The following is a 19,970-nucleotide window of genomic DNA, read 5'->3' as shown; positions in this document are numbered from 1 at the left end:
TCTCTAACCTTTCAGGTATTGTACATTGTTTCTACTTCAGTGTGATGACCTGCAGCCTACATTACAGCCACATCTATAGGCGTTTTCTGGAAATAGAGACAGGCTTCTAATAAATGTTATGAAATGTAGTTTGCTTAAAAGTTCTGATCATCTGCCTCCTGACACGCCTTTACATCGCATTATCACGCACTGGCTCAGATAATGAATTAGCTTTTAATAGGATTTTGCCCCAGTGGCTATATGCAAAGTTGTAAGCTACTTGTGATCATTACTGTTTTAAGGAAAGACAATGGTTTTGGAGACTCTCAGCCGTGTCGGTGCACATGTTCTTGCTTCCTCTTTCACACCAACAGCACCAGCTTTCCCACACAAGGACAAAGCTTTGGACGGTTTTTCCTCTTCTTCCACTATCTTTGCCCCTGTCTGCCTTTTTCTCTGATCGTCACTGCTCCCTCCCTAAGCCAGGCTCTTTCCAATGTAATCTTCTTCCATGAGGGACTTCTCAATGAAATCCTTGCTTTCACCATGTTTCTTCCCTGTTCAAGGACTTCTAATGACTGTCTCTCGCCTACAGAGAGAAGCCAAAGCTTCTGAGCAGGCAGGTATGTTCCACCATCGGTGCACACAATCAGTGCTGAAGCACAAGCCTTCACTCCTCCCAGGCACCTGAATATTCCGTGCTCACTCCAAAACGACTGATCCCTCGCTCAGGGGCTGTCCCCATCCACCTAAGTATACCCTTCCTGACCTCAGTTATTCCCAACAATTTTCCAAGGTCCTGACTATAATCTACCTCCCTAACAAGACTTTCCCAGTGCCTCTGGGGCAGATCAGTCTCTTAGGAAATTAATCTGTCACCATCTGTTGGAAAGCAAATCACTTTGCCTGGTATCACTTGACTAGTTTACTTGTCTGTGGACTTGCTTCAAATAAAATGAAACATATTTGGCATGTACATCCAGCTCCCTGAGGACCCACTACAATGCAATGTACATTTGTTTAACAAATATTTGGTGGATGAATGAATTGCTTTTGAAAAAGAATGAAATCTTGTTGAACAGCTATGCCAAAAGCCCATGGTCACAACTGTAAACCAATTAGTCTGATATACTGAATTTCTGGAAAGGAGAGGTGGGGATCTTTCTAGCATCTCATACAGTATCTTATTCTCCCAGCTTTGGGCATGCTGCCTAGGCCCAAGAAGACACTCAACATAGATGATAAACAAATGAATGAAAATCTTTAGCATCTTCCTTTCCAAACATTCTAGTCCCATGATTTGCAAAGAGTTGGTGGGTCTGTTCTGATTTTGCTACCAAAAATTTCTTTTTCTAATTTTAAAATACCAGCAGATGTACTTACATGGCCCTATCCTCTTCTATCTCCCCAGGAATCTCGCTCCATCAATTATCCATCATGTTCTGTATTACAGCCAAAATGCTCTTTCTAAACCCACATCTGATTTTTGTTATTTCTGTCTTAGTAGCCTGACAGGTCATACCAAACCCTTGAGTGATCTGTGTACTCCCAATCTCTCCAGAGAGCCCTGGATTCTAGCCGTAATGAACCACTTACGACTCCCCAAACTTGCCAAGTCCTATCTTGTTACCCAAATGGTTCTTGTTGCCTCTTTCCTGAAGACTCACCTCCAACATGTTGCATTAGTCCTTCAGATAAACATCTATGAATCCTTTCAAATTCAGCTCCAATATCACCTCCTCCTGAAAGACTTCATTGGACAAAGTTAAGTTCTCGTGCCTTTGTTTCCATAGTACTTTACTGATGTGGCAAATGTAAGACTTATTTCAATCCTACAAATTATTTGTTTGTGCCTCTCACTGTACTGTAAGCCCATACTAGGAGATATGTTGTGCTGATGTTTACATATTCTCTTTATATTACCAGCACCTACCATAGTGTCTGACACTTAACAAATGGTTTGATTAAATAATTACCTTTATAAAGTAACATGAAATTCAAAAGAAAATAAACAATGCAAACCACTAAAAGTGCATTATGTCCTTACAAGGACAAAAGTAAGTTATGTCCTCACGTCCTTCATGTCTTGGCTCAAATGTATGTTAGACAACCTAAAATTGGTGTTTTATTCCAAAAAATTATTAAAGAATTCTTCCTATATTTAAATTTATCCAATCATATCTTTTCATGTAACACTTCTCCAAGTGTATCCCAAAGAATACCATAAAAGCAATTATACTTGTTGTTTTTTAAAGAGTTTCGTGATCAAAAAGCTTGGAAAAATTGGGGTAAATAAGTGAATAAAGGTTTTTCTAATACAAATTTCCCAAAGGCTTTAATGTGCTAATCTGCACTGTAAATCTCTTAAGAAGCACAAAGTTTGCAGCATTTTTCTAAACTTATTTGAACTTTTGCAATGGAGCATCTTGTGGAATTCATTTAGAAAATACTGCTTGCTATATATCTGTCTAAAGATAAGTCTCTTTGCTCATTTAAACATAGAGTGAGAGCAAAGCATGAAGGCAAAGGGATATTAAAGTATAGTACTTACCAGCTATGCATATGATCATAAACTTATTTAACCTCTCTGGGCCTCTATTTTCTTACCTTAGGAAATGAAGTTAAAGATACTTGTTTCAGCAGGCAGATTGCACAGTTTGAATAAAATGCTAGAGGTAGAACACTCAGCATATTGCCAGACACATGATAAAGGAAAAGTAAATGGTAGATATAGAATATTAGCAACTTAATTTATCATCTTGTAACCTTAGGCTGACAAAAAAAAGTGAGCCAATGGATTACCCAGATCATAACATTTCATAACACTCTGCCCTTTCTTTATTATTATCAACTACTAAGTTTTGACCTTGCATTCTCTCTGACAGCTGCTAGTTTAGTCATGTAGCTAGTTGAATCATGTTTCTAAACAGACTAGTATCCTAAGTCAAATATTCCTGCCCCTTCAAACATTAAAGGAAAATACATAAATATACTCAGTTGCTAACGTGAGAATCTTCCAGTCTCAGTAGCTCAGTAGTAGGGAGAAACCTACTATAATTTTCTGTGGCTCCTTTACAACTCTTTTCTCTGCTAGTGAATGAAAAGGGAAGAAAAATTCATAAAACAAGATTTTCCTAGTGATCTAAGGGAAGATCACCATATTAATCTGCTCGCCAATTAAGTTTTCACGTGAAAATGAATTGTAGAGATAGTATGAAAACACTTCTGAGAAAGTTTTCAGTTACATTTATCCAAAGCATTACCCTCTGAACTCCCCAGTCAAAAAGCAGTTCACCTGCCCCAGCACCTCCTGAGTCCTCCAATCTTTTCTCCCTTGCTGGGCTCCAAGTACAATGGACTCCAGTGATTCTCCAGTCTCGCAGAAATGCTCCCACCTTAAGGCGTAACACTGGCTCTTTCCTCTGCCTGGAAATTCCTTCCCTGGATAGCGACTGTCTCACTTCCTCATGTCCTTCATGTCCTGGTTCAGATGTTCTCAGGAAGGCTTATCTTGACAGTACTCTTGCATCCTTCCTCCACACCCACATAGCCAATCTGCCTTACCTGGCTCGACCTTTGCTCTTTCCTGTAGCATTTACCACCTTTTGACATCTAGACCTACTTAAGTTTATTGTTAATCATCTGCCTGCCTGCACCACAAGATGTAAATTCTAGACCACAAGGTGTAAACTCTACACCACGAGATGTAAACAATGGCAAGATGTTGGTCTAGGTTGTTTACTGATGGAGCTGAGCATCCAGAACACTACTTTGACATAGTAAGAGCTCAATAATTTTTGGTTGAATGGATACTATAAATTGGATTGTATCCAGATTGCAGATGAAGGCAGAGCCTGATGACACGGACGTGACGAAGGGAAGAATGAGGAACTACCAAGATAGGGGTGCTTTTCTTCTTTCCTCACCTCCAACTGATTTAGGGTGTTTCTCCCACTGCCTAATATGCGGAAGAAGAAAAGAAGAGCTAAGATAAGAGAGAAGAGGGGAGTGTCATGGTAAGAGAAGAAAGAGAAAAGGTAGAGCCACAAATAGGCACTCATCTGAAAACAGGGAGAACAAAGTTGAAGGCTTCCAACCGGACTCTGAGCAGAGTTCCACTCTACTCTGCTCTCCTTTTCCCTTGATGAAATTGAAACTAACTAAAAGATATTTTTAAGGCCTAATAAAACTGCATGATTTAAACAGACATCACTAATTGTCAGCAAACAACAAGGATTTGCTGGGGCACCATAACCTATTTTTCAGTCATTTAGATAGTAAAACCACTCCTTCACCTCTACATTCAGCCCATTGTCAAGGACAGATGTGATTTCTTTTTCTCCCAGTCCTGGTATAATTTTTCACACTAATACGATATTTTAGTAATGGGTAGAAAGGGAAAAATCTCATGCATGGTTTCAAAATGAGAAGCCCAACTCCTTGGTCACCAAAAATAATTCATTATTTAATTAACTTGCCAGGACTTCTTGTTTGCTTAGTAAATGTTAGTCTCTGTGCCTGTGCTGAAGCATTAAAATGGTAAGTTGCAACTCTTGGTTATAATTTAGTGCACTGTTTTTCACTTATGCTCCTTGTCCAGAGAGAACCTTCCAGATGTAGTTGACTTCCTCAAGACAATTTCTTATTACTAATTCATAGACAAGAAGGTATATCTTTTGTGTATTCTCACCAACCAAGATATTTTTATTGAATTTTATTTTCCTGTTTTATATTTGAAAAGAATAGATTTTCATATATTTTTCAAATACAAAATGTTATACCATTTTGTCACAATGTTTTTGTTCATTTATTCATTCATTCATCAGATGTCTATTGAGTGCTACCAGAGGCTGGCTAGGGGATATGGTTAAAATGGTGAGGAATAAGGAAAATGTTGTCTTAAATTGTATGTGCAACACCAACAAAGAGCTCCTCCACACTCCCCAGCACCTTTGCTCCTTGAGAATTACTGACTTAGTATAGCATATAAATTTAGTATTGAATTCCATCTAAAACTCTTGTGTATATGACTTTTCAAAGCACAATTATTCCTATTCTTATTCTTAAATTTTATTAATTCAATTATCCAATTCAATTATCTAATTCTTAAATTTCATTAATTTATTATTATAAAAATCATACATGATTAATATGGAAAATTTGGAAAATATAAAAAAGTGGAAGAAGCAAAAATGTTTCATTCATAACCCTACCACTGGGGTCAGCCAATATTAATGGTTTAAGACATTTTTTCCTTCCAGTTTTATTCCTTTTGCTGGATTAGCTTTATGCTAAAAAGAAACATAGCAAGAAAGCCAATATGAAGAAAATTAATCTTATGGAAAAACCTAACACAAGATCTAAATAATGTAGAAATATATCATGTACTTGGATTACAAGATACTATCACAAAGCTGTCAAATCATTAGGACATACATATAAGTTTATTACAACCATAAACCAACTATGCTTTGCTCTTACTTGTTTCTATTCTTTTTTTAATAAAGCTGCAGAAAATTCATTTAAAATAAATATGGAAGACTGAAGGTTGAAAACCAGACCAAGGGGCAAGATGGCCAAATAGGAACAGCTCCAGTCTGCAGCTCCCAGTGAGATTAATGCAGAAGACAGGTGATTTCTGCATTTCCAACTGAGGTACCCAGCTCATGTCATTGGGACTGGTTAGACAGTGGGTGCAGCCCACAGAGGGTGAGCCAAGCAGGGTGGGGCATCGCCTCACCTGGGAATCCCAAGGGGTCAGGGAACCCCCTCCCCTAGACAAGGGAAGCCGTGAGGGACTGTGCCTTAAGGAACGGTGCACTCCTGCACAGATACTACACTTTTCCCATGGTCTTTGCAACCCACACACCAGGAGATTCCCTTGGGTGCAGACCAGGAGATTCCCTTGGGTGCCTATGCCTCCAGGGCCCTGGGTTTCAAGCAAAAACTGGGCAGCCATTTGGTCAGACACTGAACTAGCTACAGGAGTTTTTTGTTTTTCATACCCTAGTGGCTCCTGGAATGCCAGCAAGACAGAACCATTCACTCCCCAGAAAAGGGGGCTGAAGCCAGGGAGCCAATGTTCTAGCTCAGTGGATCCCACCCCCACAGAGCCCAGCAAGCTAAGATCCATGAGCTTGAAATTCTTGCTGCCAGCACAGCAGTCTGAACTTGACCTGGGATGCTCAAGCTTGGTGGGGGGAGGGGCATCCGCCATTACTGAGGCTTGAGTAGGCAGTTTTCCTGTCACAGTGTAAACAAAGCCACCAGGAAGTTCAAACTGGGTGAAGCACATCACAGCTCAGCAAAGCTGCTGTAGCCAGACTGTCTCTCTAGATTCCTGCTCTCTGGGAAGGGCATCTCTGAAAGAAAGGCAGCAGTCCCAGTCAGGGGCTTATAGATAAAACTCCCATCTCCCTGGGACAGAGCACCTGGGGGAAGTGGCGGCTGTGAGCACAACTTCAGCAGATTGAAACATTCCTGCCTGCTGTCTCTGAAGAGAGAAACGGATCCCCCAGCACAATATTTGAGCTCTGCTAAGGGAGAGACTACCTGCTCAAGTGGGTCCCAGACTCCTGTGCCTCCTGACTGGGAGACACCTCCCAGCAGGGGTTGACAGACACCTCATACAGGAGAGCTCTGGCTGGCATCTGGTGGGTGCCCCTCTGGGACAAAGCTTCCAGAGGAAGGAACAGGCAGCAATCTTTGCTGTTTTGCAGCCTCCATACCCAGACAAACAGGGTTTGGAGTAGACCTCCAGCAAACTCCAGCAGACCTGCAGCAGAGGGGCCTGACTGTTAGAAGGAAAACTAACAAACAGAAAGGAATAGCATTAACATCAACAAAAAGGACATCCACACAGAAACCCCATCCAAAGGTCACCAACATCAAAGACCAAAGGTAGATAAATCCATGAAGATGAGAATAAACCAGTACAAAAAGGCTGACAATTCCAAAAACCAAAACACCTCTTCTCCTCCAAAGGATCACAACTCCTTGCCAGCAAGGGAACAAAATTGGATGGAGAATGAGTTTGATGAATTGACAGAAGCAGGCTTCAGAAGGTGAGTAATAACAAACTCCTCTGAACTGAAGAAGCATGTTCTAACCCAAGGCAAGGAAGCTAAGAACCTTGAAAAAAGGATAGAGGAATTGCTAACTACAATAACCAGTTCAGAGCAGAACATAAATGACCTGATGGAGCTGAGAAACACAGCACAAGAACTTTATGAAGCATACACAAGTATCAATAGCTGAATCAATCAAGCGAAAGAAAGGATATCAGAGATTGAAGATCAACTTGAAATAAAGCATGAAGACAAGATTAGAGAAGAAAGAGTGAAAAGGAATGAACAAAGCCTCCAAGAAATATGGGACTATGTGAAAAGACCAAACCTATATTTGATTGATATACCTGAAAGTGACAGAGAGAGTGGAACCAAGTTGGAAAACACTTTTCAGGATATTATCCAGGAAAACTTCCCCAACCTAGCAAGACAGGCCAACATTCAAATTCAGGAAATACAGAGAACATCACAGAGATACTCTCGAGAAGAGCAACCCCAAGACACATAACTGTCAGATTCACCAAGGTTGAAATGAAGGCAAAAATGTTAAGTGCAGCCAGAGAGAAAGGTCGTGTTACCCACAAAGGGAAGCCCATCAGACTAACAGTGGATCACTCTGCAGAAACCTTGCAAGCCAGAAGAGAGTGGGGGCCAATATTCAACATTCTTAAAGAAAAGAATTTTTAACCTAGAATTTCATATCCAGCCAAACTAAGCTTCATAAGTGAAAGAGAAATAAGATCCTTTACAGACAAGCAAATGCTGAGAGATTTTCTCACCACCAGGCCTGCCTCACAAGAGCTCCTAAAAGAAACACTAAATATGGAAAGGTAAAACTGGTACCAGCCACTGCAAAAACATACCAAATTGTAAAGACCATCAACACTACGAGAAACTGCATCAACTAATGGGCAAAATAATCAGCTAGCATCATAATGACAGGATCAAATTCACACATAAAAATATTAATCTTAAATGTAAACAGGTTAAATGCCCCAGTTAAAAGACACAGACTGGCAAACTGGATAAAGAGTCAAGACCCACCGGTGTGCTGTATTCAGGAGACCCATATCACATGCAAAGACACACATAGGCTCAAAATAAAGGAATGGAGGAAGATTTACCAAGCAAATGGAGAGCAAAAAAAAATCAGGGGTTGCAATCCTAGTCTCTGATAAAACAGACTTTAAACCAACAAAGATCAAAAAAGACAAAGAAGGGCATTACATAATGGTAAAGGTATCAATGCAATGAGAAGCGCTAACTACCCTAAATATATATGCACCGAATACAGCAGCACCCAGATTCACAAAGCAAGTTCTTAGAGACCTACAAATAGACTTAGATTCTCACACAATAATAGCGGGAGACTTTAACACCCCACTGTCAATATTAAACAGATCAATGAGACAGAAAATTAACAAGGATATTCAGGACTTGAACTCACCTCTGGACCAAGCAGACCTAATAGACATCTATAGAAGTCTCCACCCCAAACCAAGAGAACATACATTCTTCTTAGCACCACATCACACTTATTCTAAAATTGACCACATAATTAGAAGTAAAACACTCTTCAGCAAATGCAAAAGAATGGAAATCCTAACAGTCTCTCAGACCACACTGCAATCAAATTAGAACTCAGGATTAAGAAACTCACTCAAAACTGCACAACTACATGGAAAGTGAATAACCTGCTCCTGAATGACTATTGTGTAAATGACAGAATTAAGGCAGAAATAAATAAGTTCTTTGAAACCAATGAGAACAAAGACAGAACATACCAGAATCTCTGGGACACAGCTAAAGCAGTGTTTAGAGGGAAATTTACAGCACTAAATGCCCACAAGAGAAAGCAGGAAAGATCTCAAACTGACACCCTAACATCACAATTAAAAGAACTAGAGAAGCAAGAGCAAACACATTCAAAAGCTAGCAGAAGACAAGAAATAACTAAGATCAGAGCAGAACGGAAGGAGACAGAGACACAAAATAAACTTCAAAAAAAAAATCAAAATGAACACAGGAGCTGGTTTTTTTAAAAGATTAACAAAATAGATAGACTGCTAGCCAGACTAATAAAGAAGAAAAGAGAGAAAAATCAAATAGACACACTAAAATATGATAAAGGGAATATCACCAGCAATCCCACAGAAATACAAACTACCATCAGAGAATACTATAAACACCTCTGCGCAAATAAACTAGAAAATCCAGAAGAAATGGATAAATTCCTGGACACATATGCCCTCCCAAGACTAAACCAGGAAGAAGTCAAATCCCTGAACAGACCAATAACAAGTTCTGAAATTGAGGCAGGAATTAATAGCCTACCAACCAAAAAAAGCCCAGGACAAGATGGATTCACATCCGAATTCTACCAGAGGTACAAAGAGGAGCTGGTACCATTCCTTCTGAAATTATTCCAAATAATAGAAAAAGAGGGACTCCTCCCTAACTCATTTTATGAGGCCAGCGTCATCCTGATACCAAAACTTGGCAGAGACACAACAAAAAAAGAAAATTTCAGGCCAATATCTCTGATGAACATTGATGCAAAAATCCTCAATAAAATACTGGCAAACTGAACCCAGCAGCACATCAAAAAGCTTGTCCACCACAATCAAGTCAGCTTCATCCCTGGGATGCAAGTCTGGTTCAACATACACAAATCAGTAAACGTAATCCATCACATAAACAGAACCAATGACAAAAACCACATGATTATCTCAATAGATGAAAAAAAGGCCTTCAATAAAATTCAACACCCCTTCGTGCTAAAAACTCTCAACAAAGTAGGCATTGATGGAACATACCTCAAAATAATAAAAGATATTCATGACAAACCCACAGCCAATACCATACTGAATGGGCAAAAGCTGGAAGAATTCCCTTTGAAAACCAGCACCAGACAAGGATATCCTCTCCCACCACTCCTTTTCAACATAGTATTGGAAGTTCTGGCCAGGGCAATCAGGCAAAAGAAAGAAATTGAGGGTATTCAAATAGGAAGAGAGGAAGTTAAATTGTCTCTGTTTGCACATGACATGATTGTATATTTAGAAAACCCCATCATCTCAACCCAAAATCTCCTTAATCTGAAAAGCAACTTCAGCAAAGTCTCAGGATACAAAATCAATGTGCAAAAATCACAAGAATTCCTATACAGTAATAACAAACAGAGAGCCAAATCATGAGTGCACTTCTATTCACAATTGCTACAAAGAGAATAAAATATGTAGGAAGACAACTTACAAGGGAAGTGAAGGACCTCTTCAAGGAGAAATACAAACCACTGCTCAAGTAAAAAAGAGAGGACACAAAGAAATGGAAAAACATTCCATGCTCTTGGATAGGAAGAATCAATATCATGAAAATGGCCACACTGCCAAAAGTAATTAATAGATTCAATGCTATCCCCATCAGGCTACCATTGACTTTCTTCACAGAATTAGAAAAAACTACTTTAAATTTCATATGGAACCAAAAAAAAGCCCGTATAGCCAAGAAAATCCTATGCTAAAAGAAAGCTGGAGGGATCATGCTACCTAACTTCAAACTATACTACAAGGCTATGGTAACCAAAACAGCATGGTACTGGTACCAAAACAGATATATAAACCAGTGGAACCGAACAGAGTCCTCAGAAATAACGCCACACATCTACAACCATCTGATCTTTGGCAAACCTGACAAAAACAAGCAATGGGGAAAGGATTCCCTATTTAATAAATGGTGATGGGAAAACTGGCTAGCCATATGCAGAAAACTGAAACTGGATCCCTTCCTTACACCTTATACAAAAATTAACTCAAGATTAAAAACTTAAATGTAAGACCTGAAACCATAAAAACCCTAGAAGAAAACCAACGCAATACCATTTAGGACACAGGCATGGACAAAGACTTCATGACTAAAACACCAAAAGCAATGGCAACAAAAGGCAAAATTGATTAATGGGATCTAATTAAACTAAACAACTTCTGCACAGCAAAAGAAACTATCATCAGCATGAACAGGCAACCTACAGAATGGGAGAAAAATTTTGTAATCTCTCCATCCGACAAAGGGCTAATATCTACAAGGAACTTAAACAAATATAAAAGAAAACAAACAACCCCATCAAAAAGTGGGTGAAGGATATGAACAGACACTTCTCAAAGGAAGTCATTTATGCGGCCAACAAACATATGAAAAAAAGCTCATCATCACTGGTCATTAGAGAAATGCAAATCAAAACCACAATGAGATACCATCTCACACCAGTTAGAATGGTGATCATTAAAAAGTCTGGAAACAGGCCAGGTGCGGTGGCTCACGCCTGTAATCCTAGCACTTTGGGAGGCCAAGGCGGGTGGATCACGAGGTCAGAAGATCAAGACCATCCTGGCTAACACAGTGAAACCCCATCTCTACTAAAAATACAAAAAATTAGCTGAGCATGATGGCGGGCGCCTGTAGTCCCAGCTACTTGGGAGGCTGAAGCAGGAGAATGGGGTGAACCTGGGAGGCGGAGCTTGCAGTGAGCCAAGATTGCACCACTGCACTCCAGCCTGGGCAACAGAGTGAGACTCCATCTCAAAAAAAAAAAAAAAATGTCAGGAAACAACAGATGCTGGGGAGGATGTGGAGAAATAAGAATGCTTTTACACTGTTGGTGGGAGTGTAAATTAGTTCAACCATTGTGGAAGACAGTGTGACAATTTCTCAAGGATCTAGAACTAGAAATACCATTTGACCCAGCAATCCCATTACTGGGTATATACCCAAAGGATTATAAGTCATTCTACTATAAAGACACATGCACATGTATGTTTATTGCAGCACTATTCACAATAGCGAAGACTTGGAACCAACCCAAATGCCCATCAATGATAGAATGGATAAAGAAAATGTGGCACATATACACCATGGAATACTATGCAGCCATTAAAAAGGATGAGTTCATGTCCTTTGTAGGGACATGGATGAAGCTGGCAATCATCATTCTCAGCAAACTAACACAGGAACATCAAACCAAATGCCACACTCATAAGTGGGAATTGAACAATGAGAACCTAAGGACACAGGGAGGGGAACATCACACACTGGGGCCTATCAGAGGGTGGGGGGCTAGGGGAGGGATAGCAATAGGAGAAATACTTAATGTAGATGACGGGTTGATGGGTGCAGCAAACCACCATGGCATGTGTATACCTGTGTAACAAACCTGCACGTTCTGCACATGTATCACAGAACTTAAAGTGTGATAATAAAAAAAAAATTCAATTTACCATAATTTTATTGACCTTTTCTTTATATAAATTGTTGCTTTTGTAGGTCAAAAAGTGGTCAACTATTGGCAATTTCATATGGTTCAAGCTAATATTTTGGAGCTACGTTGCTGATGTTTGTTGGTTCGGGTTTGTTATATTTTTCTGATATATTGCGTGATAAATATTTTTTACTTTAAAGTCTATTTCATCTGCCATTTATACGGTTGGAGCATCTTCATTTTCATCAGTATTTTAAAAATGTAATCCACGTATCTTTCTTCTGACTAAATCCTATTTGGACTGAAAAAAAAAAGGAAAACCAGGCCAATATTATAAATAATATTAATGAGTAGGGAGCATCAAACTTGCCAAATGTTAAAATAGACTATACAGCTATTATAATCAAAGCAATACGTCTCAGGCCTGGCAACAAATAAATAGATTAGTGGTTTAGAGAAAAATAATTTTTTAATTGATGCTAATATAATTTAATTTATTGGAGAAAAGATTATTTAACATGTGATGTTTAAACAATTCGTTCTTTATATAAAAAGAGATGCCGTTGAGCCTTCCACTTTTATATAAAAAAATTCCAGATGTAAAAAATACTAAATATTAAAAATAATAAAATAAAACATCGAAATTTTTAGAAGAAAATTTTAGAAAATAGGAGGTGGGAAGACTCTTTGAAGTAAGATAGGAAATTCAGAATACGTATAGGAAGAAAAATTTTATTTCGTACAATTATTTTTTAATTTTGTAGCAGAAAATTACAAAAGCAAAATCAAAGGAGAAATTATTGACGGGGTAAGATTTAGCAATCCACTGACCAAAAAAAAAATCTATGGAAAAAATGCTCAGCATCACTATAATCATCAGAAAATGGAAATTAAAACCACAAAGAGATACCATCTCACACCTGTTAGAATGGGTATTATGAAAAGGACAGAAGATTAAAAGTGTTGGCAAGGATGCAGAGTAAAGAGAACCCCTGCACACTGTTGGTGGGAAGGTATGTTAGTACAGCCGCTATGGAAAAGAGTAATCATCCAATTACCGAATGACTCAGCAGTCCCACTACTGGGTATATGCCCAAAGCGAATGTATTCAGCATGTCAAAGCCGTATCTGCACTCCCATGTTTATTACAGCATTATTCATAATAGCCAAGATGTAGAATCAATCTAAGTATCCATCAACAGATGAATGGATAAAGAAAATATGGTATATGTTCACAGTGGAATACCATTCAGCCTTAAAAAAAGAGAAAAATATTGTCATTTGCAACAACACGGATGAACCTGGAGCACATTATATTAAGTGAAATAAGCCAGGCACAGAAAGACAAATACCAGATGATCTCACTTATATGTAGAATCTAAAAAGGTTGATCTCATAGACATAGAGAGTAGAATGGTGGTTACCGGGGCTGGGGCAGTGGCGGGCAGAGGGGTGGGAGGTGAGGATTGGAAAGACGTTGGTCAAAGGATGCAAAACTTCAGTTAAATCGGAAAAGTAAGTGCAAGAGATCCACTGTACAACATGGTGACTATAGTTAATAACAATATATTATATTCTTGAAAAATGCTGAGAGGTTTTAAGTGTTCTCACCACAAAAATGATAACTTCATGAGGTAACACACACGTTAATTAGCTGTATTTAGCCATTCCACAACGTGTGTATATATATATCTCAAAATATCATATTATACACAATAAATCATACAACTTTATCTGCCAGTTTTTAAAATCTGTAATAGTCAAAGAACTTTTACAAATTTTTAATAAGAGAAAAGCAACCATATAAGGGAGAAATAGGTCAAGGATATCCATTGGTAATTGACAGATAAGAAAATCCAAAGGAACAACAATAATGTGAAAAGATGCTTAAGCTCATTAGAAGTCAAGAAAATGAAAAGAAAATTAACAATGCTTACTCATTAGATCAGCAAAGATTAGAAAGCAGGGAAATAGGAGTACTAGTGAGGAAAATGATACTCTCCAACATCACTAATGGGACTGTGATTTGCTATAATATTTTTAGAAAATAATAGGAAAAAACCAATAAAAATGTAAAGATACACATACCTTTTAAACCAGCAATTCTACTCCTGGGACTTACACCATAAAAATAAAACCTCCAATTACTAAGAATATATATCTAAGAATATTTGTAATGACAGCACTTTTTTATATGTTGAAAACTGTTCACAACAGAGTATCAGCTGAAAGCAGATTACTTGAATAAGTTATAGTAAATTCATACTGCATGCAACTACTGAAAAGAATGAGATAGATCTATAAGATTTATCAGAATCTTTAAGATATATTGCAAAGTGACAAAACCAAGATTCAGAGTAATACACACACACATATATTATGTATATAACCTTATCCCACAATTTATGATAAAGAGGGACCATTGCCCTGAAAAATCAGTGCATGTGTAAATATTGGGTTGTGTGAGCATGAAGAAAAGAGTAGAGGATACACATCAACCTGTATTTGTTGGTTTCTGTGAAGGGGTACAGAACAAGAAAAGAGAAAGGAAAAAGAGAGGAAAAAAGACCCCCAAGATCTCTGTAACATAATAGAAATATGCATGGCACTGTAACAAGAGAAAATGTAAAAAATAAAATTCTATCTGTCAAATTAGTGGAAATTACCTATTATATTTAATAATAGAATAAGTTCATAGACAAGGACTACAAGAGGCATAGCCAAATAAAATCATGATTTGATTTCTAGATGGGATTTTGAAAAATTTTTGCTTGGAATTTTTAAAGAGAACTTCTACAATACAATCATGTTTTAAAAGGAAGTAAAAAAAATATATATCTGGCAACACTCCTTAAGGACTATATAAAGAACTTTGCCCCTTGACATTCTATTTCCACTTTTTGGAATTACTCTTAAGGAAATAAATAGATGTGGACCACAATCCTTGTTAAAACACCTAAGTAGTGTAAATAAATTCTAATGTTAACTAAAATCTACAAGATACAACATCATTTCAATTTGCAAAATATATACCTGTGTGTGTATCTATTTTATGCATGTATTTTATATATACATATAATGTGTATATATACATATATACACTACATATTACAAATGGAAATTGTGTTGTATCTTAGATTTTTATTAATTATATTGTGGGAATATTTTATGTTTTTTAATTTACATATATACACACTTAAATATGTATACCCACACACATACATATTGCTAAGAAAAAGATGAAAAGAAAATGTCCTAAAATATTGTTAGTGATTATCTATAGCTGATGAGAATAAGTGATTTTTATGTATGTCTTTATGCTTATCTCTTTTCTAAACTTCCTAAAATTAATATGCATTCAACAATATGCAAAAATGTAATAATCATTTTTAAATGGGAGCATAAGAAAGATAATGATTTCATTTTGAAATGAACATTGGCATTTCTAGTCAATTCTACATGTTCAGAGGCATAGCCTGCCTCCAATGCTCCTTCAACATTAGAGCTTTGTGCTAGATGCTCAGTAACCTAAACACACGGCTTACATCCCTTGGATAAAGGTCGAAGCACAGCCCTCTAGCAAACCATCCTGCCAGTATCATATAAACCCTGGAACACCACAAATCCTCACGTTTTGAGGACAAATCCTTCCGGTAGGCAGCTCTCAGAGAGGCTATACAGAAAGCCTTCCTATGATTCCAAACCAGTAAAGCTGTTTTTTTATTTTACCTCTACTGAATAGCAGTCATGATTTATTTCTTCAGGTTTCCAGGTAGAACAGATTTCTATAGTTTGGTCTAAAGTCTTAACATTGGAAATACTTCCTCCATGTTTTCTGTGGTTTCTCCTCCTGAGTAGAAAGGATATCAGCTGAAACCCTAGGCAAGATCAGGCTGTGGGAAGGCAAGCAAGGCTGCAGGGGTGACCTGGTGTGCTCTCGTGGCACAGCAAGGAAAACCAATAAGCTTTGCTCTTATCCCAGGAACCCTACCCTGAGAGGACCTGACCGGCCAACAAGGTAAACAATGGCCCTGTGGAGCATGCTTCTTCCCTCCCACCTCTCTCCTGCCCCGCCCTGGGATGGCCTTGTGCTTTCTGGTTGAGGCAAACAAGGATGCCCGCTACCTCTTCTTCCCATGGCCCAGTAGGATTGAAGAAAGTTAAACAGAAACAGCAGTGGATCACTTTCAAGCACACTAGTCAATCTCTCCTGTTGCCAAAGTCAGTTGAAGAAATGGGTCCTGCATGTTGGAGCTGAGTCAAAATCACAAAACTATGAAGAGCTTTTCAATACTCAGCTAGTAACAAAACATTATTTCCACTTTGATGAGCAGTAATATATTATTGAAATAGGTGCCAAAGCAATGGCTGAATGTTGCAATAGGAAGAAAATGTAAACATCTATATGTGCATGCAGGGTCTTAGGTCTTAGCTGATTCCAGCTGCTGGTGTCTGGCTTTCTCTGGCATCATGGAACACAAAAGTCCAAATAACTAAGATTTTTCACTGGTTGTTGTACACACACAGCTTCACACTACAGAAAATTGTGGTACCTCTTATTTGCTATTATGTGTCAGGCCAACAATACGACACATAGAAAACTAGTATAATCCACTGTGTGACCTTGTTATGCAGACAGACCAAAATAAATGGAATAAACCAGCTGAATCTTTTAGACTCAATCTACCATAATCAAAGCATGTACTAAGGATCCTCTTAGCACACACCCAGACTGATAAATTAATAAAACCAGTCCCTTCCTCTTGCCACCTGACATAAAGGCAGGAATTACAATAAACAATACTGGAATATATTTACTGGGTTGCAATTTACTTAGAGACAAGATTAAAGCAACAAGATAAAGTCAAAACTGGGAAAAATCACAGCAGATAGGTACCTGTAAGAATGGAAATACAGCAGAGAAGTAATTTGTCCTAAATAGAGAATGAAGAGACACAATGGCAGCTTATTCATTAGTGGAAATGAACACATATTATTATATTGTAGTCAGTTCTTGATTATTCATGTGTGATTTACCAATTTTTTGACTTATCCTTCTCTCTGCAAGCCTTTGTACATGAGTCATCTTCTTTCCATCTTTTCCATCATCTGTTCCATCTTTAGCTCATATGTGTTTAGAAACCCCCAAAATAGTGATATAGATCATTAACCCATATAAAACTTAATTAGGAAAGCAAAACTGATGGCATGGCTATTATACTGGTCAAAGGATCCTTTCACCTCTCCAGTTTGGGACCAAATCTGATGACACATTTTCACTAGAGGAAGCGAAGTCAGCATGGGAATTGAGCTTGATAAATAAAATTAGTAGTCAGCTAATCCTAGCCTGTTGTCTTTCTGCTAAGTAAAAGTGTTCCAGATATATATAATCTGTCAGCTCTATTAAGTATCATTTATAGGCAGGAAAAATGTGCTCTTATGATGATCAGAGTCCCCATATCTCACACACAATGGGGATACAAATATTTCACAGTGGAAGTCTGAGTTCCTCATTCAATGGATGACAAGCTCCCTATGGGAAGAGATCCTTCCTTTTTATACTGCTTCTATATAGAGGGCTTAGATCCTGAAGTTTCTGAAAGAAACTTCAGGATCTAAGCCCTCTGCCTGCATACATAACCTGGAAACCCATATTTACAGGGACCAAGATCTTGAGTTATTGTCCTAAGTTCATGTCCTGTCATATCATTGCCAGCTGGGTAGTCTTTAGCAAATTACTTGATTTTTCTAAGCCTTAGTTCGCTTTCCTAGAAAGTGGGTTTAATGAAACCCACTCCTAGAGCTGTTGTAATGACCGAATAAACTGTTTTCTATAAAGTGCCATGGAGAACAGAAAATAATCTGGTGGGTAAATGAATAGGTATCACAACTGTCATTCTACAAACTACTTGACTGAGCTCACTGACTCCAGACATGACTAAGTAGACCATAAAAGAAATGGAACTTTTATGTTTTAAGTTAAGAATTGACTTTTGTGTCCAGGGGCGTTGGCTCACGCCTGTAATCCCAACACTTTGGGAGGCTGAGGCGGGTGGATCACCTGAGGTCAGGAGTTCAAGACCAGCCTGGTCAACATGGTGAAACATAGTGAAACCCTGTCTCTATCTCTACTAAAAATACAAAAATTAGCTGGGTGTGGTGGCGGGCACCTGTAATCCCAGCTACTCGGGAGGCTGAGCCAGGAAAAATCACTTGAACCGGGGAGGCGGACGTTGCAGTGAGCCAAGATCGCACCACTGCACTCCAGCCTGGGTGGTGATAGAGTGAGACTCAGTCTCAAAAAAAAACAAAAAAAAAAAGAATCGACTTTGTAACTTGAGTGTTGGTTCTTAAAAAAAATATGAAAGAGTGGGAGTGGGGGCAACCCCATGTGTGGCTTCTACACTAACCTATCAACATACATTTTACATCTTTTATTTTTTAGCCCTTAGAATCTTTCTACTCAAGATCAAATTTTAATATTAATAGAGCCAAATATATTTGATTATGGGAGAACCACTGATGTTCTGTGTTGTTTATAAATTGGAAAGGCAGCAAAAATGGAGGAGAATTATTCTGGTGACCCAACCTAAGTGACACAGTTATCCAGGCAGATGCACAATAGCATCTAGAATCCCAACAGTTTGTTTCAGGTCTCTTTCAAAATCTCAGCAACAGCACCTTAGACCTTTCTGGAATCATCAGTTTTGGATCTAAGACTTCAAAGTGGGGAAAGCAATGCAAGACTACTCAGGGACTGACGTGTGTAGAATCAAAAAGAGAGAAAGGGAGGTGTATGCTGAAAATGGTATGAGATCCATACCCCCAGTGACTTGCACTGGTTCTTCTACTTTGTTCAGCCTCAGCTAGATGGAAGACTCGTTTATATATTAAAACCTTTTTTTCCCCCTCCTTCATTATCTCTCCCTGCTGCCCAAAAGAGGAATCAAACTCACTGCATCAAGCTGGCAAAGAGCTACAGGCGCCTTCCACTTGGAAGTAAGAAGCTAGAGCAGCTCACCCATTAACATTTCTGTGATTCACAGGAGAGCTCATTCACAGCTGCTCAGACTCTGAGCAGAGAGATTAGAACTAGAACTGTTTAAAATTCCTAAGCCAGAGGAGTTTCACGGGGTGGGGTGCTTCTAAACAGCCTGCAGTCAGCCATGCCCTTGCAGACAAGGCTCTGGGGGTTCCACATGCACCTCCAGCCTCAGAAGACTGGCCTGACCAGTCCTGCAGCAGTTTTGAGGACAGTAGCTAAGCCTGGAAGTGGTGACTTTATTTACCATTTTTGGTTAGTCACTAAGTAAAGTCTTTGCCTAGAAACCTTCATTTCTTATGCAGTAGGGTAGAAAAGGTCCAGCTAAAAATTTTCCTGAAATACTTCACCAAACAGGCCAGTTCTACAATTAGGAAATTACCACGCTGAGTAATATTTGCCAGTCTGGTTTTTAGTGAAGTCAGGTTTAGTCCACTGGCATCTCAAGCTGATTGGCAGACAGACCTAGGTCCTACACCCAACCCCTCCCTTGCAATTTGGGCAGGTTATATTTTTAAAAGTCCAGACTTCCTGTGCTTTTGAACATTTTGAAGGCTAGGATAGTATTCACAAATCAGGGGTGCATTTAATCTTTTATATCACATGCCTGCTACTGGATTTGCAAAAT

The 19,970-nt window shown here is 38.5% G+C and overlaps 1 protein-coding gene across 2 annotated transcripts in view; it reads right to left on the bottom strand.

The window, feature by feature from the left end:
* ESR1 (estrogen receptor 1) overlaps positions 1–19,970 on the bottom strand; it is a 410,427-nt gene that overhangs the window by 378,070 nt on the left and 12,387 nt on the right. The gene's annotated exons all lie outside the window — the stretch shown is intronic.

This window comes from Gorilla gorilla, chromosome 5, assembly GCF_029281585.2.
Source record: "Gorilla gorilla gorilla isolate KB3781 chromosome 5, NHGRI_mGorGor1-v2.1_pri, whole genome shotgun sequence".
Taxonomy (NCBI): domain Eukaryota; kingdom Metazoa; phylum Chordata; class Mammalia; order Primates; family Hominidae; genus Gorilla; species Gorilla gorilla.
The sequence above is the reverse complement of the archived record's forward strand: the minus strand, read 5'-3'. Positions and strand labels throughout refer to the sequence as shown.